General features: G+C 39.6%; 1 pseudogene across 1 annotated transcript; it reads left to right on the top strand.

Annotated features, from left to right (window-relative positions):
- Positions 1 to 648: 648 nt before the first annotated feature.
- LOC309611346 lies at positions 649 to 19,353 on the top strand (annotated as a pseudogene). Its single transcript, XR_014249731.1, has 8 exons — positions 649 to 4,850; positions 7,299 to 7,521; positions 8,008 to 8,185; positions 9,771 to 10,001; positions 10,860 to 11,013; positions 12,324 to 12,433; positions 14,384 to 14,530; positions 17,321 to 19,353. The product of XR_014249731.1 is annotated as an uncharacterized misc_RNA (transcript).
- The last annotated feature ends 223 nt before the right edge of the window (positions 19,354 to 19,576 follow it).

Below are 19,576 nucleotides of genomic sequence, written 5' to 3'. Positions count from 1 at the left end.
GCGCAGGCTCAGCAATTGTGGCACACGGGCTTAGTTGCTCCGTGGCATGTGGGATCTTCCCGGACCAGGGCTCGAACCCATGTCCCCTGCATTGGCAGGCGGATTCTTAACCATTGCGCCACCAGGGAAGCCCTGTTATACTTCTTTTGCTAGCTTGATTAATTGTTGAACCTTCTTCCTTCCAGTTATATGTGACTATGTCTCAGTCCTTCCTGATTTGGGTTCAGTATCTGCTTTCCCTGGATTACCCATCTTACTCATTGTTCTCTTCCCTAGTTTACTGCAATATCTATATAGAAATAATATACCTGTAATTTATAAACATATATCATTTAAAATTTTTTTATTAATTCAGTTTTCTTTATTATAAGCTGCTATTGAAGTATGTGATGAAATTTTTTTAACACGAGTCTTGCATGAGAGAAATGTGGCAAAAATCTTTGAATATACATTTTATTTAAAAATCTTTTGGAGCCACAAGCAAGATTTGGGTGGAGCCATATGTAGTGTTGCTTATGAATAAAGATATGAGTATGTATACTGTGGAATTCTCAAGGTGGGTATATCAGGATTAGCTGGGTGGTATTTCTTCCTCAACTCCATCACTGAGTTGTGATGAGGTACAACGTGTTGCAAGTGTCAGTGTCTGGAGACAAAAAGAAGTTGACAGCCTCTGTTACATTGTATCTTTTCATCCTTAAATGCTGACCAAGATATCTTCATAGTTACATATATTTCAGAAAACAAAGGTTGTGTGTGACAAGAAATGTTGGGTGTTTCTTTGTTTGTTTCCAACGGCTAAGTGGGGACTCTGGAGTCAGACCTGTCTGTGTTCGAGGCTCTACCACATGCTAGCTATATGACCCTGGTTTAGTTAACTTCTCTACACTTTGCCTTTCTCATTTGCAAAATGGGGCTAGTGATAGTACCTACATCAGAGGATTGTCGTGAGCATTTAATGGGACAATAAAATAGATTATAAAGGAAGCCTCGATAAATGTTAACTATTACATTATTACTATTGTTATTAGTCACTAGGTATAATGTTTCTATGTATCTTTTGCTTTGGAGCAATAGAGTGTTGCTCATACTTAACTAACTTAAGATCATCGTTATCTCTTGTGATTTATCTGTTGTCTGCTTCTTGGAGAAGTTAACTATGCCCTTCTAAACAGATATATCACTGATATAAACCATTACAGTCAATATTTGTTGAATGAATGCACATGAGCTGTAACAGAAGTTTTCTGGAGTTGGACTCAGCTGATTTTGTTGTTCATATCACCACTCAATAGCCTTCTGTTCTAAAATGCTGTTGGATTGGCACTAAAAATTACATATGAAGCACTTATATTGGGGAACAAACAAACGAAAGCTGGAATGTTGAATATCTTGAATTATTATGTCAATGAAATCTTGAAAACAATGGGAGTGTTGGGAATCCAGCAGTGTTATTTCCCCAAATAATTATATCTCTAATTCAAGTGGGTAGAGCTAGACAGTCCTAAGGGTTATTTAATCTAGCCTTAATTTTATACACATGAGGAAAACTGACTTAGCAAGGTTAAGGAACTTGTCCAAGATCAGATTGTCATGTAGAGCTGCGTGAATAGAATATTTTCATTTTCTTCACAAGTTCAGAGCTCCTTCCCAGCTCTTTCCCTTCTCTGACACTTATTTTAGGAGCCCATACCCACCTAACGCCTGTGAGTGTTAGAGTTCTTCCTGAGAACATTCTGCAGTGGGTAATGGTGAACTATGGGATCAGTGGGAACATGTATTGAGTCTCTTCCCACAAATGTCTGAAAATTAAATGTATGGCATTGATTTTGAGGTGACAAAATATTTAAAATAAATTAAGTTTTATCTGTGGGACCAGTAAGGGGATTTCCTCATCTTGTTACCAGGGTACTATAAAACATAGTTTTTTTTCTTGTTTAATTTTCCTTGTGTATTTGTTACTGGTGTGAATCATTACATTGTTGTCTTTGAGGCAACAAGGGTCTATATCTTCTATGATACTGGTAACTGTCTCCAGTGTCTGGTCATCTGAAAGTTGGCAATAGATAAGAAACATTTGCATAATAAGAGTGTTGATCAATCTTGTTACTGGTAGACATTTCAAAAGAAGTAATCAAATAATTGCCAACTTTATCTTATCAGCTTTTTCCACCTGAATCACAGAAGGCAGATAACTTGGAGATGGGGGCAGCTGGGGAAATGTTCTTATTGAAACAAAGAAGCACTGCCTTTTCTTCTATGCCAGCATGGCATAAAGGAAGAATCCAGCTGGCTCAGGTTTTCTAACAGAAACAATATGCATATATTCTGTTTTCAGCTTAACCTTTCAACCAGTAATTTTAGCACCCACCAAGGGATCTTGCTTGAAGCAATTATTATTATGATAATCTAATGGTGATTTTCTGTTTCTTTCATTAAAAAATATATTTTTGGTGGATATCTGATGAATATCTTACATAGATATTAAGGACTCCTGCCTTCCCACCAGCACTGCCCATTTTGGAGACTAAAGTGACCATGGTTTAAATGATGTTAGATGGTGAAAGGGTGGGTTAGAAGAAGATGAAGGGGTTAAAAGATAAGAAATATATTGGCGGTAGTACTTAGGTATGGTCTAGATAGGAAGTTCACTGTAATGGCAATAAGAAAACCTGGGTTTTAGTTACAATTCTGTTATCTTAATATAAGCAGGTCTTTTACTCCGATTTTCTAATTTGCAAAATAAGGACAAATCTATAAATGATTCAAGGTAATGGGTGAGGATGTAGTAATTTGACTTACTAGGAGGGGTAATAGGTGGTTTATGAATTCAGATGTCCTTCTACCATATTAAAATCAGGGTGTTATTAAAGTAGTGAGTCTACTTGTGCTTATTAAAAAGGCAAAGGCTGACATTCATTGGGCATTTACTATGTATGGGCACTGTGCTACGTGCTTTACTTACATTAACTAGTTCAGTCCTCTCGCACCTTTATGAGGGCAACATTGTTAGCCCCATTGTAAAGATGAAGAACTTGAGGCACAGAGAGGTTAAATACCTTGCCCCAGGTCACACAGCTAATAAGTGGCAGAATTAGGATTCAAACCTTGGTGGTCTGGCTCTAGAATTTTCACTCTTAATCATACACTACAAACTTCTGCCCTGGTTATAGCCACTGGCAGGACTGATATTCATCTAGTATATACTGATGTGGCCACACCACCTATATTTCCATTGAGTCTTAGAGACCACTCATTGTAAAGCACATCCCATTTTTAGAGATGTTAAAATGTAGAATTCATTCTAACAAATGCACAAGGCAAATTTAATAGGAAAAATATGTTTTATGGTACTCTGATAGCATGATGAGAAAATCACCTTGCTGGCTCCACAGATAAATTATTTTGTATTTTATTACCTCAAAAATCAATGCCATACATTTAAATGCCAGGTCTTTGTGAGAAAAGGCTAAATTGATATGAGTCCCTGACACGTCTTAGATTTGATGAGATATGGTAGGAAAGCCACAAAGTCACTCCCCATCACTTGAGCATAGATTAACCTTCAGCCTTGTCAGAGCTTGAGCTGCCTGACCCAGATAGAATGTATATTTTTACCACATGGTCTGTTACTAAACTACTTACAGACAAGCCAGAGATATGAAATAGAATGTAACTGACTAAGTGTGCCTACCAAGTGAAACAGTGTTGGGACTCGAAGACTTAGCTCAAAATTATGGTTTCAGAGGGGCCTTGCCTTTTCTTCCTATCTCAAACACAATTATTCTTTCTGTCCTCGCAAGATCTTGTACATACGTCTATCAGAACGCAGCACATTTTGGGGGGAAATTATTTGCTTTCTTTTCCATTTCTCCTACTAGATTATAAGGTAATAAAAGGCTTTGTAATGTGCAGAGTGGTATACAGCCTGGAATAGAGTAGGCATTCAACCATGTTTATGGAAGGAATAAAGGTAGGAAGATAGAAAGGAAAGGAGGATGAGTGACTGTTTTGTGGATTACAGTAGTAGTTTTTAGCTTACTCAAGCCACAGCTCACCACCAGGAAAGCTGATGCAAAATGAATTTTAAATGAAGATTTAACTTTCAGGTAACAAAATTATCCAATAAGTAAACCACATAGAAAAATCAGTCACATTATCTAGAGGCAGGACTGATTTGGGTGATAAAAGGTTGTGCTAGACTGAGCACCCACCATCAGACTCTGCAGAGAACCAATGTCATGGAAGAATCTTTTGATAAAGGGTGCTTTGCTTCTACACTAAAACTAGTTGTGTGATTTCGGGCAGGTATCGCACCTCTTCGTGCCTCAGGTTCCTAATTTACAAAATGGGAATAATCATCATAGTACCTGACAGGATTGCTGTAAGAATTAAATCCCATGATGTATGGAAAGCACTTAGTACTGTGCCTGGTACTTTGTTGAAGGGAGGAAATAAATGTTAGTCAGCTATTGTTGTTATTATCTGTGTATGTGCCATCAGTGAGCAAACAGTTGGGGACCAAAAGAAGTGTTTTGTTGGTCTCTAATTTGGCAATGCTTTCTACGGGTTTTTTTTTTTTTTCCAACTGAGATTATTGTTTAAGAAACAACTTCCTTGTTTCATTTCCTTAACTTTCCGCTCTATATAAGCACTTCCTTCCTTAAGAATTATCATTCTTCTCCTCTCAGGGATCTCTCCATTTGCTAAAGCTACATCCCTCCCCTGTTTTTCTTTTTCAGTGAATTGCTTGCCCATCTATGCCAATGGACAACTTAGCATTTGAAATGCATGAAGATGCAAAGCAGAATATTGTGTCTGTGGGGAAGATGAATACCATGTCCAGAATGGTAAGAATGTAAATGGCGACTTACATCTTGAGATTAGTTCCCCCCATAACCTTTATGCAGAGCTCAGGAAACAGTCCCTCTTTAGACCGGCTCTCTTCAAGTGACCTTCTTCAGAAAGGTAGCATCTCCTGCTCTGAATATCTCCTGACTTGCCATCTCTCATAAACTCTTAACTCCTTTAGCTATTTAATGGCCCAGCTTTCTATGAATTGTTGTTCATGGCATTAATGATTTGTTTATTGTTCAGTATATTACCCTTATACAATGTTAAATTGAATATGTTGGTAAATGATTATGCTATACAAAATATACCATTTAAGAATTGGTAATTTTTAAAATTTTTATACAGTTTTTAAAGATTACTCTCCATTTAGTTATTAAAAATATTGGCTATATTCCCTGTACTGTACAGTACATTCTTGTAGCCTATCTTACACCCAATAGTTTGTACCTCCCACTCCCCAACGCTTACATTGGTCCTCCCCCACCTCTCCACTGATAACCACTAGTTTGTTCTCTATATCTGTGAGTCTGCTTCTTTTTTGTTATGTTGACTAGTTGGTTGTATTTTTTAGATTCTACATATAAGTGATATCATACAGTATTTGTCTTTGTCAGACCTATTTCACTTAGCAATAATGCCCTCCAAGTCCAACCATGTTGCTACAAATGGCAAAATTTTATTCCTTTTTATGGTTGAGTAGTATTCCATTGTATATATACCACCTCTTCTTTATCCATTCATCTGTTGATGGACACTTCCATATCTTGGAAATTGTAAATAATGCTGCTATGAACACTGGGGTGCATGTACCTCTTTGAATAAGTGTTTTTTTTTTTTTTTATTATTATGTACCTAGGAGCAGAATTGCCAGGTCATATGGTAGTTATATCTCTAATTTTTTTGAGAAACCTCCATACTTCCACAGTGGCTGCACCAGTTTACATTCCCACCAACAGTGTACGATGATTCCCTTTTCTCCTCACCAACATTTCACCAACATTTGTTATTTGTGTTCTTTTGAATATTTAAGATTGTTAAAGTAAGAATGTCTGTTAGAATTATTAGTGATCAAAGATTTGCTTGCTCAGAGAGAAAGACCAGGAACTCAGAGGGCAGTGGAAAAGGAGTCCTGGACATCATTGCTTATAAACGTCATTTTAGCGGTCAGAGGAGTGAGGGCAAATTGGTCCAAAGGTTAGGGTGTGTATTTTCTTGGCAGCTTTCAGTAATGTGGATTGTAACTCAGAAAGAATACTGCTGTTTATAGCATATATTTGTGATATGAAACCAGGAAATTGTAACATAGAAATACATGGAAATATTATGACTTGGAGATGGGTGGTGACTTGGAGGCTCATGTAGGTAATACACAGGAGGAAGGGAATTTAATGAAGCTGTTTAATGAAGGAGGGAGGGGGAGAGAGAGACAGAGACCTGTCAGGCCCATTGATTACTGATATGTTGCTTATTCCCATGCATGTAGCTGTACATGTAAATGCATTTGTACATTCTGGAACCAAAAAGTTCTTAGGAAAAACTACTTATAACCTCTTTGATTTTCAGGTGAAGAAACCGGTAAATAGGGGCTGACTGACTTGGAATGCATTTCATATACAAACTTAACTGGGTACTTAATTTTCTAGTATTATTCTGTGCCCCAGCTCCTTATATTTTTATTTTTATCCTTGTTTATTTGGATGTCATCTGGGTGTACGGGGGGTGTGTGAGTGTGGGGCTGTGCCCCGCAGCCTGCAGTCCTTGCGCTTGCCCAGCTGCTAGACTGAAGAGAGAGCCTGAGTCAGCGGCAGAGACATCGGTGATTCACCGGACGCGGACTCTTACAAGTCAGAGGCCAAGGTCCTGGAGTGACACCCACCATGTACGGGCAGGCAGGCAGGACACGACAGCAATCTTCCCTGCACAGGGGAGGAAGAGGCTATCGGTTATAGGGGGCATGACATCAAAAGGGCTCCTTGGTTGCCAGGGGGACCGTGGAACACATCTCCACACAGCTCTTTGGGTTAGCAACCATCGCAAGAGCCGTGCTTTCCTGTTGATAACTGAACGTACTGGAGCTGGTCTGGTCCCAGGGCTAGAACAGTGGTTAGCGGGGGCAGCTGGGGGCGCAGCGATCACGCAGGTGGTTACTGATTAAACTTTCCACTTAGGAGGGGAGGCAGTCATACGCATAGGTAAGCGTGAGGCAGGGCTGGGGAGGGGGGCAGGGGGTGTACAGAGAGCAAGAGAGCAGCCATCTTATGGGGCCTGACCATACTGTGAGTGTACGTATGTGTGTATTTATTTACACATGTAGTATTTTACTCAGTATGTTTATCCCACAAATGCATTTTTTTAAATAAAGAGAAAATAAACCAAACTGAGAAAGGAGGCAATATTTCTCATGCATCAAGAGTAGAGAATAATGGCTTCATAATTCCTCCTAGGAAAAGAAGAGGCAGTGGTCACTGACGAGCACTTTCCTGGTGTGTCTCCTGGCCTGCACCATTACCACAGCATCTGGAGTCCTGATTCTCTCCTTGGTTTATGTTAACAACTCTCAGCCCCATTCAGAACCTGGAGCCCAGCCTCTGCAAACAGCAATTCCCATGGTGCAAAAGGCTGTTGATCCAAAATTCAAGTTTCTTAAATCATTTACCTAAATCCAAGGTATGGATCACACGTATTAGGAAAAAGAATCATCTATTATAAATGGTGATTTCAAAACAAAGTTTCCATTGGTTGTTTTCTAAGCTTTGTTCTCTCTTCATTGGAAGGAAGCAGCTTCGGGCTGTTTGGAGGAAGGGAAGTGAGGGATAGAGAAGGGGGAAAGTTGGGTGGCTATTGGCTCCAGGCAGAATTTTTCTTTAGTAGATAGTTCTATGTTTGGCTGCAGGGGAGAAGTGCGGACAGCCCTGTTCTCTTGCCAAGATAGGTGTTCTTTTTTATGTCAAACAGAGACTGATAGCACTGCATGTACCACGTTGTCTCCTGGAGTCTTGCAGACCTATTCTTTCTCTTCCTTTTGGGGGCTCCAGTACTCACCACACCACCTTGCCTTTTCCCTTGTGCTTCCCGCTTACTCCATAGGCCGTGGTGGCCTCACGTTCCTCAGGAGATGGCCTCCATGCTGATGATTTGCTTATGGCTTTTCAGGTGTTTGAGTTCCCCGGTGGTGCAATCCAGTGGGCCTGGTACAGGAACAATGTCAAAGACTATCTCAGCATTGAAGAAGAGGCCTTTGGCAGCAGCTTGAACAGTCAGAGATCACAGAGGACTCTGGGGACCCTGAGAATAAAAAGCAATGGGCTCCGAACACGGCTATCTTGTACAGGTATCACCAGTCTGCCCACGTTCTGCCCTTAAGCATTTGTGCTGTGTGTCCTCAGGCTATTATTTAGGTTGTTGCAAAACCTACTTAAATAAGTGATAGACAACATCCAGGCTTTGGCTGTGTACTCAGATTAGTTATCAGTGCCTTGAAGCATTAACCTGTTTGTTTTAATTATTCTTGGCATCACTTTGAACTTCTTCAGTATGAAATCATTTTTCATACATTGTTAAGCTAAGATCACTGTTCCAGCCTTTTTTTATATATAAATTTATTTATTTGTTTATTTATTTAATTTATTTATTTTTGGCTGTGTTGGATCATTCGTTGCTGTGCGCGGGCTTTCTCTGGTTGCGGTGAGCGGGGGCTACTCCTCGTTGCGGTGCGCGGGCTTCTCATAACGGTGGCTGCTCTTGTTGCGGAGCACGGGCTCTAGGTTCACGGACTTCAGTAGTTGTGGCTTGCGGGCTCTAGAGCGCAGGCTCAGTTGCGGTGCACGGGCTTAGTTGCTCCGCGGCATGTGGGATCTTCCCGGACCAGGGCTCGAACCCATGTCCCCTGCATTGGCAGGCGGATTCTTATCCACTGTGCCACCAGGGAAATCCCCACTGTTCCATCCTTTGAGCCAAAGCTAAAACTGGTAGCTGTGATCTAATGAGCAAAGAAACTACAGCTTCCCTTTAAGGAATAAAGCAGTGACTGTAATAACAAACTAGTTTGCTGATGTTCAGCCTTGAGTCTCTGTGATCAGCCAGTTGGATGCCCTTTTGTGGTTAAGACCTTTCAGAATTCTTTGGAAGTGAAATTAGTGTACTTACTCGAATTTCAAATAAGTCATTAATTCTGAAATGTATTTATGGCTTCTGTATTCCAGACACTGGGGAAGCTGTAGTGACTAAGCTCTCATAGAACTTTCAGAGTTTGGTCTTACCCTGATGATCTTATTAATAGATCAGCCAGTTTTTTGTGTGTGACATATTTCTGTTGTTGTTAATAAAACTCCTTTTTTATACTTGGACAATTCACTTGATTTTAAAATTTACAACAAGAAGAGAGATTAGAGCTTTATCTCTATGAGATTAAACCCTTCTTAGAAGAATACCTGGACACACAGTAAAAGCACTATGTTATTACTATTACTATTATTATTATCAAAATTGTATGCAGACTTTTTCTTATCTGGAAAATACATACGCCTCTGTATGCATACACACACAAACACACGCAAGCACACACATGCATGTGTGTACAAATGTGCCTGCAGTCTTTTCAGACTATCAAACAAGCGTGAACTTAGAGCTCTAAATGTTCAGTGGGGGTGGTATTGCCCAAAAGGGGGCAAAAACTGGTTGTTAGCAGGGTAAAGATATTACTCTTTTTATGTATAAAGCATAGATGTACATGTAGTACATGAGCAGTATGTGTATACAGTGTACAGATCTACGGTACCTCTGTAGTGTTAACATTTCATAGGGTGGTGATTAGAAAAAAAAGTCTAACGTTGTACCTTAGAAGGGAGGTAATGAAAAAAGGTTGAGGAACCTTGCTCTAAAGTAGTGTTGGATGAGCTCTTCCGCTTATGTTTCAGGGGACAGCATGGATTGCGGTGGCTGATGATGGTGCTGTCGTTACCACGCACAGTGTTACAGCTGGCCAAGTGATCTTCTTCCCTAAAAACACAGTACACTGGATAGAGCATGTGGGGAGCAAAGACTGCTTTTTCTTGCTCTTCTTTTCTACACATCATGAACTTCAGACCCTGGAAGCTGATGATGTAATTTTTTCTATACCTGAGGACATTGCTTCCAGGTCACCTGAGGTCTGTACCGATGCTGAGAACAACTCCCATGAGGGTATGCATTACATAGGTACAAAGAGGGCATGAATATTCGGGTTTCTAAGGCAGCAGTCAACAAAGGCTTGGGTACCCAACAACATTTGGGTAATGGGCTCAAGAGCACTGAAGGTGAATTGCTCTTTATTTTCCCTTACGAAGGACTGCTATAGGAAGCTACCGTGTAGTGAATTGGTAGAAAGGTTATGATATAGTTATTAAAAATTACTATAATTTTCATCTCTGAAAAGCCATATGCTCATCCAGGGATAACTTTGCTACAGGTAATGTAACTGTGTTTTCCTAGTCTAATGCAGAGGTTCCCCCAGTTTTCCTAAGGAATGGCTACTTTTGCTCTCTTTCAGTAGTTACACTGTCGCTGGAGGGATTGCTGATAACGCTGGGTATAGAGGGTCAGATGTGGGTGCTGCCTGTGCAAATGGGTGATGGCCTGTGAGTGGTACCCGGAAGGGGTTTTGTGGTAAATTTAGGAATCTAAGTAGTAGGATTTTGAGATTTATCTTGCAGCAAATCCTGCTCTAATGTTATAGGGAGAAGTAGAGGAAATGAGTCATTAGTGAGAGTGTTGGTAAGCATGGGAACCAGTGTATATTTTTGCAGGAGTTTATATTGACCATAAAATACCAATGCCCATACATTGAATACTTGGAAGATTTTCATAAAGATCACAAGTCTTAGGCTAATCGAGGTCAGCTCTTTTGACTGGGCCACTGAAAACCACACTGGTGCCAGTGCTGCCTTATCCTCAGCTACCGCCCGTTCTATTGCTAAAATGTGTAGAATGTTTCACAGATATCTTATATGGTCTCTTATGTGTTTCAGCCTGAAGGTGAAATTAGTTTCATTAGAACATTCCATAAGCAAAAAGAGGATGAGGGGCTCAGTCTTCCTCCCAACTTGGCAGAACTGGTTGTCAATGCTGATTGCTCACAGTCTCCAGATAGCCTTGTGTGGAGATAATTTTATGACCTGAAAGGTATAGTATGTTATTTTGTGAAGCCTTTTTAGTTAAGTATTTATATATATGATATATAGGTGTATAGGATTGAGATGTAATGTGTTTTTTTACAGTGGGTCACAGTCAAGAGAAGTTTGAAAAGACACATTTCTCAACAGAGTAGGAAATGTGAGAAAAGGGCTAGAAACAAAAGAGAATGTGCAAAAAAGACTCAGAGTGTGAGGGGGGTGTGCTGGGGCTGGGGGATGCTGTAGGAGAAGAGGCTTATGAGAGAGGAGAGGCCAATCATGTAGCAATTAAGGGGCTTTAAATAGGAGAGTGACACAATGAGGTTTTTAATTTATTTATTTTTATCATTTTATTTATTTTATTGAGGTATAATTGACATACAACACTATGTTAGTTTCAGGTATACAACACAATGATTCAATATTTGTATATATTGTGAAACGATCACGACAATAAGTCTAGTTAACATCCATCACTATACATAGTTACAGATATTTTCCTTGTCACTGGGAACTTACAAGATCTTAGCAACTTTAAAGTTTGCAATACAGTATTACTAACTATAGCTGCCTTGCTCCACTTTACATCCCCATGATTTGTTTATTTTGTAACTGGAAGTTTGTATCTCTTGACTTCCTTCAACCATTTCACCCACCCCCACCCCCAGCCACTGGCAGCTACCACTCTCTTCTCTTGTATCTGTGAGCTTGGGCACTTAGGTTGTTTCTGTATCTTGGCTATTGTAAATAATGCTGCGATGAACATGGGGTGCATATATCTTTTTGAGTTGGTGTTAGTTTTGTTTTTTGAAGTGATGACCAATCCAACTGGATTGTGGAGAATAATTGGAAGTGGCCAGGTGAGAGGCAGGGTGATGACTCAGGGGGCTCCTGCAGTCCCTCAAGTAGGGGACGATGGTGGCCTGCACTGTGTGAGAGGGAAAGAATTGTTGAGAAGCAGAGAATTTAGAGACACAGGACTGACAGGGCTTCGTTGACCGATTGAGGGGGGAGGTAGAGATTGGTATTTAGGATGACTCACGTTTTCCAGCCAGGTCCCCTGACTTGAATGTCTGTCTTAAAGAGGTCACTCTATGTTAGAAATTTCAGGAGAGTTTGGGAAGTTAGGATAGTATCTGACAGTATCAGATCAATATCTTGGGGGAACATAGGATGTGGTATTGGCAATTCCTACCACATAAACTTTCTGTGACTGTAGAAGGGCTATGTACCTTACTGGAACTGCATTTGACTCTCCTTTTGTAGTACCATTTTGAAGTAGTTTATCTTATTTTGTTTTTTAAACTTCCTCTGATTCAGGTTCAAAAGAATATCAATTTCCAGGAGGAGTAATACAATTGGCACAATATTGGAAAAATAGAAGTGAACTAAGCAACGATGAAAAAATTTTTAGTGAATTCCTGAATCAGGTAATTGAGAAAAATGTTTTGAAATTATTAAAACATTATTTATTTAATTATTATTATTTAATTATTATTAAAATGGATGAAATATGAGATTTAGATTGGATTCATCATTTTTCTGGACAAAGGAAAAGGAAAGAGCTAGTCAAACACTGGTTGATTTGATCAATGCAAACTATTAATTGAGGCCTCATTGTGAATTTGGGAGCTTAACTTCTTGGCGTGGGTGGTTACATTAACAAAGAGACTGGATGCTCGTGAGATTTCTCTTTTCATTTCTCTTTTCATTTTCATTTGTTTTAAATGCTCAACTGGCTGTATTGCTTAATGACTAAGAGCACAGCTGTGGCATCAAATTCCCTGATTCAGATCCCAGTTCTGCCACTGTGTGACCCTAGTATACTCAACCAACCTAGATTTTAATTTCATCACATAAGGTTGGTGGCAACCTTAAAAGATTATTATAAGGGACAAGTGACATAATAAATGTAAAGGACATAAAAAATTGCATGTTCTCAGTGAGGGCTTCATAAATATTAGTTATTATTATAATTATATGAATTGTTAAGTTGCTGAGTTGAATGTTGGCTAAATAACTGGATTTCATGTTTCTTTTTCTTTCTCAAGCACCAAAATGCCCTCACTTTTAGTACACTCAGGATTTATAACAATGGATTAAGACAGCCACATTTTCATTTTAATGCAAATGAAATGGGATATGTAATAAGTGGATGTGCAAAGGTAATTTCTCTGTGAACCCATTTTTTTTGAACTTTCCTTTTCAGTGCAGAAAGAAGCAAACAGGAGGTATTTCTTTGTTTTGGTTCACTTGTTGGTAACATAATAGGACTCTGTGCCAATGGCTTTCTGGGCCATTTCCACAGAGGATACCATGCAGGTCCTGCTACGTAACTTCCAAGTTTGCTCTTAGCATGAGAAGGGGCTAAGAACATTTCAGAACTGATAAAGCGGTTTATCACTAATGGTGAGGGGCTGGAATACCTGCTTACATGTTCAGAGTTTTGCATTCTCAGGTAATGCAAGCATTTAATGTGCTCCACTTTGGGGACCGTGAAATTGGCTGTTTGCCTCTCAGTGTAAGATGAGTGGGCGAGGGGGAGGTGTGGAGCGCCAGCAGGGTGACCATATATCCCCATTTATCCAGGATCCTTCTGACGCATACTTGTCATCTTGGTGAAGTTATTAATATCACCCCCTTTGATTCTTCAGAAAAACCACACGAAGTAGCATGTTACTACAGGGCTCCTGGGGAGATCTACAGGTAAAATGGGCTTCTCTAGCTTGTACCTGAATCAGTCTTGACAGAAAGAATCAGACCAGACTGAAATTCACCTTTTATGTCACCCATAGCAAAAGTTTTTTGTTTTTAGAAGTGAAAGCTTTAATAAATTGGAAAAGGGCATTGTAATCTTCCACAAATTTAATTTCAAGGATCAGATTTTATTTTTGGTGTGCTTTGTGCTCATATGTGTGTGTTTTTATGCACATTTAGTCTCTAACTCTTTTTTAAAAGACCATTAGGATGCTGCTCTCCCAGAAGGCTGAATTTTCCCAAGCAAGTAGAAAGGAGGGCATAGAGGTGGTAAAACACTGCAATTTAAATCCTCTGCCTAATTAGGGAATGTAATTGATAACCCTTAATTAGAACATGGTGATTAATGCTCTTTTTGCATGATGTTCTACACTATTGAATTCACTAATGCATTTTGAGGGACATTTACTTTAAATAGAGCATCTTTTAATTTTTGTGGGACTTTGTCTCAGAAACAGGAGAGTTAATGTGAAGGATTGCCTCTTTTCTGCTATTTACCCTCTCTGAGAAGTCTCTTTATAACCATATGCTTTTATCCATCTGTTCTTCACTATGAATACTTATCCTTAATGAATATTTGATTTTATTTGCTTAACTTCAGCATAGTTTTTTCCCCTCCTTAGGTGGGCATTATCAATGCTCAGTGTACCATAGAGTTTAACGTTCACATTGGAGATGTGATATTTTTCCCCACTGGAACCCAGCATTACATTAAGAGTACATGCGATAAGGAATTGCTTCTCATTCTTGCCTTCAGCACTGGAGACCAGGTGAGAATAAGCCAGTTTAAGAGAGATTGCTGAGTGCCAGTGATGTGCAGAATACTCTGCTAAGCAAACGTATCTGCATCATAGGGGCCCTCAGTATATGTGTGTTGAATAAATGATTGAATGAATGAACTGGCTGAACAAATGTGTGAAGAGAAGAATCAAATAATCTTTTCATTCAGTTACAAAGGGATCCAATACATCACATTCCCTCTTAATTCCCCCAATTCTCAACCAGCTGAGAAAAAAGACCAAAGAGCAGTATATAGAGATCCAGGAAATCATTTCTATTACTAATCAAGCAGGTATTAGAGAATATGATTAATATCTGTGGGCAAGTGGGTTTCCTAATATCTATCTCCAGAATTGGGCTGGCCTTCCGACGTTGAGGTGGGCCCTTGTACTACCTTACAACGTAGAGAAGCAGAGCATGATTTTTGAAGCTTTGCCAGTTCCCAGACAGAGAGGGAGGAGCTGAAGTGAGCATGGCTAGTTTATTCTTCTGGAATTTACTTGGCAGAGAGAGGAAAAGAAGAGCCTCTTGTATATGAAAAGAAACTTTAGGAGACGTGAAGTAACATTGAGTATGATAGAGCAGTGCTACCAAGAAGGAGTAGCATTCCTTCCCATCATTCTTTGTTTTAAGCAAATCTGATGCATCGTGATCTGTAGTATAAAACATACATTAAGAGGAATTGTTTATTGTATTAAATAGTTGTTTGCTTTTAAAAATTCACCCCAGTGTTCCTTAATTAGATAGAATAATGTGTTTGAAAAACAAGAATAAATAGTGGAATTTAGATTTTTGAACAGTCCTTAGGACTAGGTTCCCTGCTGAGACTGGGTGAGAATTATAAGAGTCTGGGTATTCCTGGGGCAAATCCAGGAACAGACAGACATTTCTCTTGGCCGTGGTTCTTCCTACATGGAGACCCAACAAGATCTCCAGGGGCGAGCACAGCATGAATTCAGCAGTATCATCTACAGAACCTATACCATCCTGCTCAGTGGTGCTTATTTCCCATGATGACACTTCCCTTCTTTGAGGGACACTGGAAAATTCCAGCATCTGCTTCTCTGGGTCTCTGAACCTTCCTGGGGGTACCTGGGATGAGGTTTGTGAAGAGCTCTGTGAGAGGAGGTGCAATGGAAAGCTAGCTGTAGACTCTTGGGGGGAAGAGGATTCCAGTGTCCCCTGCTTTTGGTGTGGGGCTCACCGCTACTGCCACCCACAGCTGTTATAAGAACAAATCATGAAGCAAAATGAAGTCAAATCAAATATAAATAGGAAAAGAAGGGAAAAACTCATTAAAACAGCAAGTTAGAGTTAAAAAAATTAAGATCAAGAAAAGGGAATTTTAAAAATTAATTAAAGATTGATGTGAAAGGCTAATACCAACAAATTAAAACTTAAAAATATGAAAGAAGGATAAAAATAACAATTGAAGATTATTAAATACAAGTCAAGAATTAAAGAATATGAATCTTTTGAAAAGAGAAAAGAAGTAGAGGGTTGTTTTTTTTTTTTTAATGAAAAGAAGCAATTTAAGGGAGTGATCCACAACAGGGAAGGAAAAAATGAATCAGAATTTTGGGTAGGAGGAATTTTTTTTACATCTACCCCCACCGCCAGGAATGTCTGATATGCATCTTGAGGGAGCATAACCCCGACTAACCCACTAGAAGGGGTATTAGGGGTGCTTCTAACGGGGATGTATTTTGCATAGGGGTATGAAGGGAAAGAGGAAGGAGGAAGAATAAAGAGAGGCTGAGAGACAGAAACACATGCCTAGAGAGAAACACAGAATGAGACATAGGGACACAGAGAGAGACATACATGCCCAGAGATACACAGCGATAGAGACATACAGAGAGACAGAGATCTACAAAGAGAATGACACAGACACAGAGAAAAAGAGAGGAACAACACAGATACACAAATAGAAGGAGTCATACAGACATAGACACCAAGAGGGACAGAGACCCATAAAGAGACAGAGACACAGAAGGAGAGACACACAGATACATACATACCCAGACACAGACAGACCTATATACAGAGGGGCAGGGAAAGGCAGACATACCTAGAGACACGCACACAAAGAGTTAGGAGAGAGATTCAGAGACAGATAAGCTCAGAGACACACACACAGACACAGAGAGAGACAGAAACACAGTGAGAGACCCAGAGAGACCCACATACATGCAGAAATTGAGAGGCTGGCTGAGAAAGAGTGGTAGTGTCAAGGGGGAGGGGTGCAGAAAGGACAGTAAGATCGTGATAGAGAGAGGGCACAAGGACAGACAGACAGAGTCAGAGCCAGCCAACTGGACAGCCAGGCCAGATAGGCAGAGATTAACGACTGCCTCTGGCTGTGCAGGAGGAGGACTACTTACCTGGCAGCCACATTAGCCTCCGTCATGTGCCTCTGGGCATGGAGCTCTGAGAGGCCCTTTGGCCACTGGTCCCTGCTTACAAGTAGACAAAAGGTCTTGCTCCCTCTTTAAAGAGAGCTACCTCCCAGTGGGATGGAGGTCCCTTCTAAGAAAGCTTCAGATGCCTCAGCATCTCTAGCTATCAGTCAGACTTTCCTTATTCCCAGAGTCGAAGTGGTGAGCTCCCCATGGCAAGAGAAGACAAGTGTACAAGGGGACCATTCGCAGGATTTCATAGCTCCTAATGTTACACAGCTATGTACCTACAGTCTTGAAAATGCCTTGATGACTGTAAGATCTTTGTAGGAACCTGAGTAATTTGGTGCTGATACATCTTCTTTTTGTTTCTACTATCAGTTGCAAACCCTTGACATGGACGATTATCTCCAGGCCACAGTAGACCACATCCTGGCCCAGCTTTTCTTCAAGCAAAGTGAGTTTAAGAAGATCCCCAAATCCAAGGAGGACCAGGCCATCAACCTGCCTTAGATTTGCTGATGAGTTCATATCCATTCTTTGCTCTCCATGTTATTCTTGCTGTTTTTAAAGAAGGTCCACTTGGCTAATGAGCTTGGAGCTCTTTACAGAGTGATATTGGGAAAGCAGGTGTGAAGCAACCCTGTGGGCTCATTTAGCTGATAAGATCATAGTCAATTCATGCTAAGGGAACATTTCAGTGTACTCTGTGCAGATTATCTATGGAGGGGATCTGATAAATTAAATTAATATATTTTTGTATGGATTTTAGTCACGTGTATATATTTGTTTACTTTCCTTTTGTTACTTCACATTTATTACTCCAAAGGAAAATCCATTCTTTTTGCACATCACTGAAACTTAGTGCCATGCTTGTAGTTTGGTTATTCATCACTGTGGAAGGAAGTAGGGAGATCAGCTTACGTATGTTGTACATACGGAGGCACTGGAACCCGGGTACATCTAACCTTTTCTGGAGAGTTTAGTATAGAACCTTAGGTTAGCCATTCTCAACCCTTTTGTTGACATGAAGATACTTTTTATAAAGCCCAAAATTTCAAGGACTCACTCATACGAGTAGTTGAATATTTATTGTATATTAGCTGAGAAAATAATGACAAGCTAATTATGAATTCAATACTTTCTTTGAATGTATTTGGATTTTATTAATCACATCATGAACTATTTACATTTGAGGAATAGTCATCCCTATGGTTGAGAAGCATGTGTTTTATTTAGTCTGTTGGCTGGGTGTGTATATGAATTTGAGGACTACTTGTCATCACTTGAAAACTGGTAGAGGCTGGTGGTCTCTAAGTTGGGGGTCATTGTCTTAAGTAGAAAAGAATTTGTTCAGATCTAATCTGTGCTTGATTTTTGTTTACAATTTATTTTAATAGGTATTTGGTACCCCTGCATTTTGCTTGGGTATCACCATCAGTTCTGGGCTACCCTATACAAAACCCCGTCAGTACAGACACTTTCTAATGCCTTGAACCACCACCCTCTTTCAGTTATATTTCCCTGACACATAATGGAATTTTTAGATATCTTAGGATGTTTGTTCTTAACCTAAAAACAAATCTGTATGTATTTCTCTCTCTCTCTCTCTCTCTCTCTCTATCTCTCTCTCTTTCTCTGTGTTTCTCTCTCTTCTAGATAACTAGCTCTATTGACTATATAGAAGACAATGAGAATTAGGAATGACTTGCTTTTGGTGTGGGGAAGTAGCCATCTACATAATGTACATAATCAGGTCATAAAAGGCCTGTCATCCCTTGAAACCACCTTACTGTGTATTTACCTTATTGCCATTTTCCAGGAGAGCCAGCTGAGATCAGAGCTTCGTAGCAAAAGGAATTTTGTGGTGGTGGTATAGTTTTGAAGAGACCTTGTAGGGAATGTGTCACCATCCAGGAGGAGGAACATGATGCAGGGAACAGCACAGGACAATAGGTATATGAAAGGTGGATGTCCTAATAGAGGGGAATTGGTCATAAAAGGAAATGGCAATGTGTGTAGACATATTTTATTTGCAAATTTTGTTTTACTTTGGAAATTTTTTAATATACTATGAACTAGTTCATAATCCCTTTTCTTGTATCAGGAAGTGTTATATCAGATTACTATGTGGTCATTTAATAAAGATTTTGTGTATCTTTGCATATTATCTTCTCATTTAATTTTAAATAAAACCTGTTTTTATGGTTTTATGAATTTGGAGCATTATTGGATTCCCTCTATGCATCCTTGAAATATGATATATCATCATCTAAAGAAAATATGTTACGGTGTTAGAACTTTCTGGGTTTCCTGATAATAATATACTGGAAGCCTGACTTAGGTTTCCAGCCTACTATGTATTTAAAAAAGAAAAAATGTTAAAAATAAATAATCTAATGAAGACATGTCAATTGGAATATTGTTGGTATGTTATTTTATGGGGTTTTTTTGTTTTTTGTTTTTTGGCTGCACCGCTCGGCTTGTGGAATCTTATTACTCCCCTGCCCAGGAATTGAACCCAGGGTCACGGCAGTGAAAGCACCGAGTCCTAACCACTGGACCGCCAAGGAATTCCCCAGGACGGGGAATAGATAGATATGTTCTTAATTTTCACTTGGTTGCTCTAATTTCAGT

This window comes from Balaenoptera borealis (assembly GCF_965194805.1).
Source record: "Balaenoptera borealis genome assembly, chromosome: 14".
NCBI lineage: Eukaryota > Metazoa > Chordata > Mammalia > Artiodactyla > Balaenopteridae > Balaenoptera > Balaenoptera borealis.
Note: the sequence above shows the minus strand (reverse complement) of the source record. Positions and strands in the feature narration are given on the sequence as shown.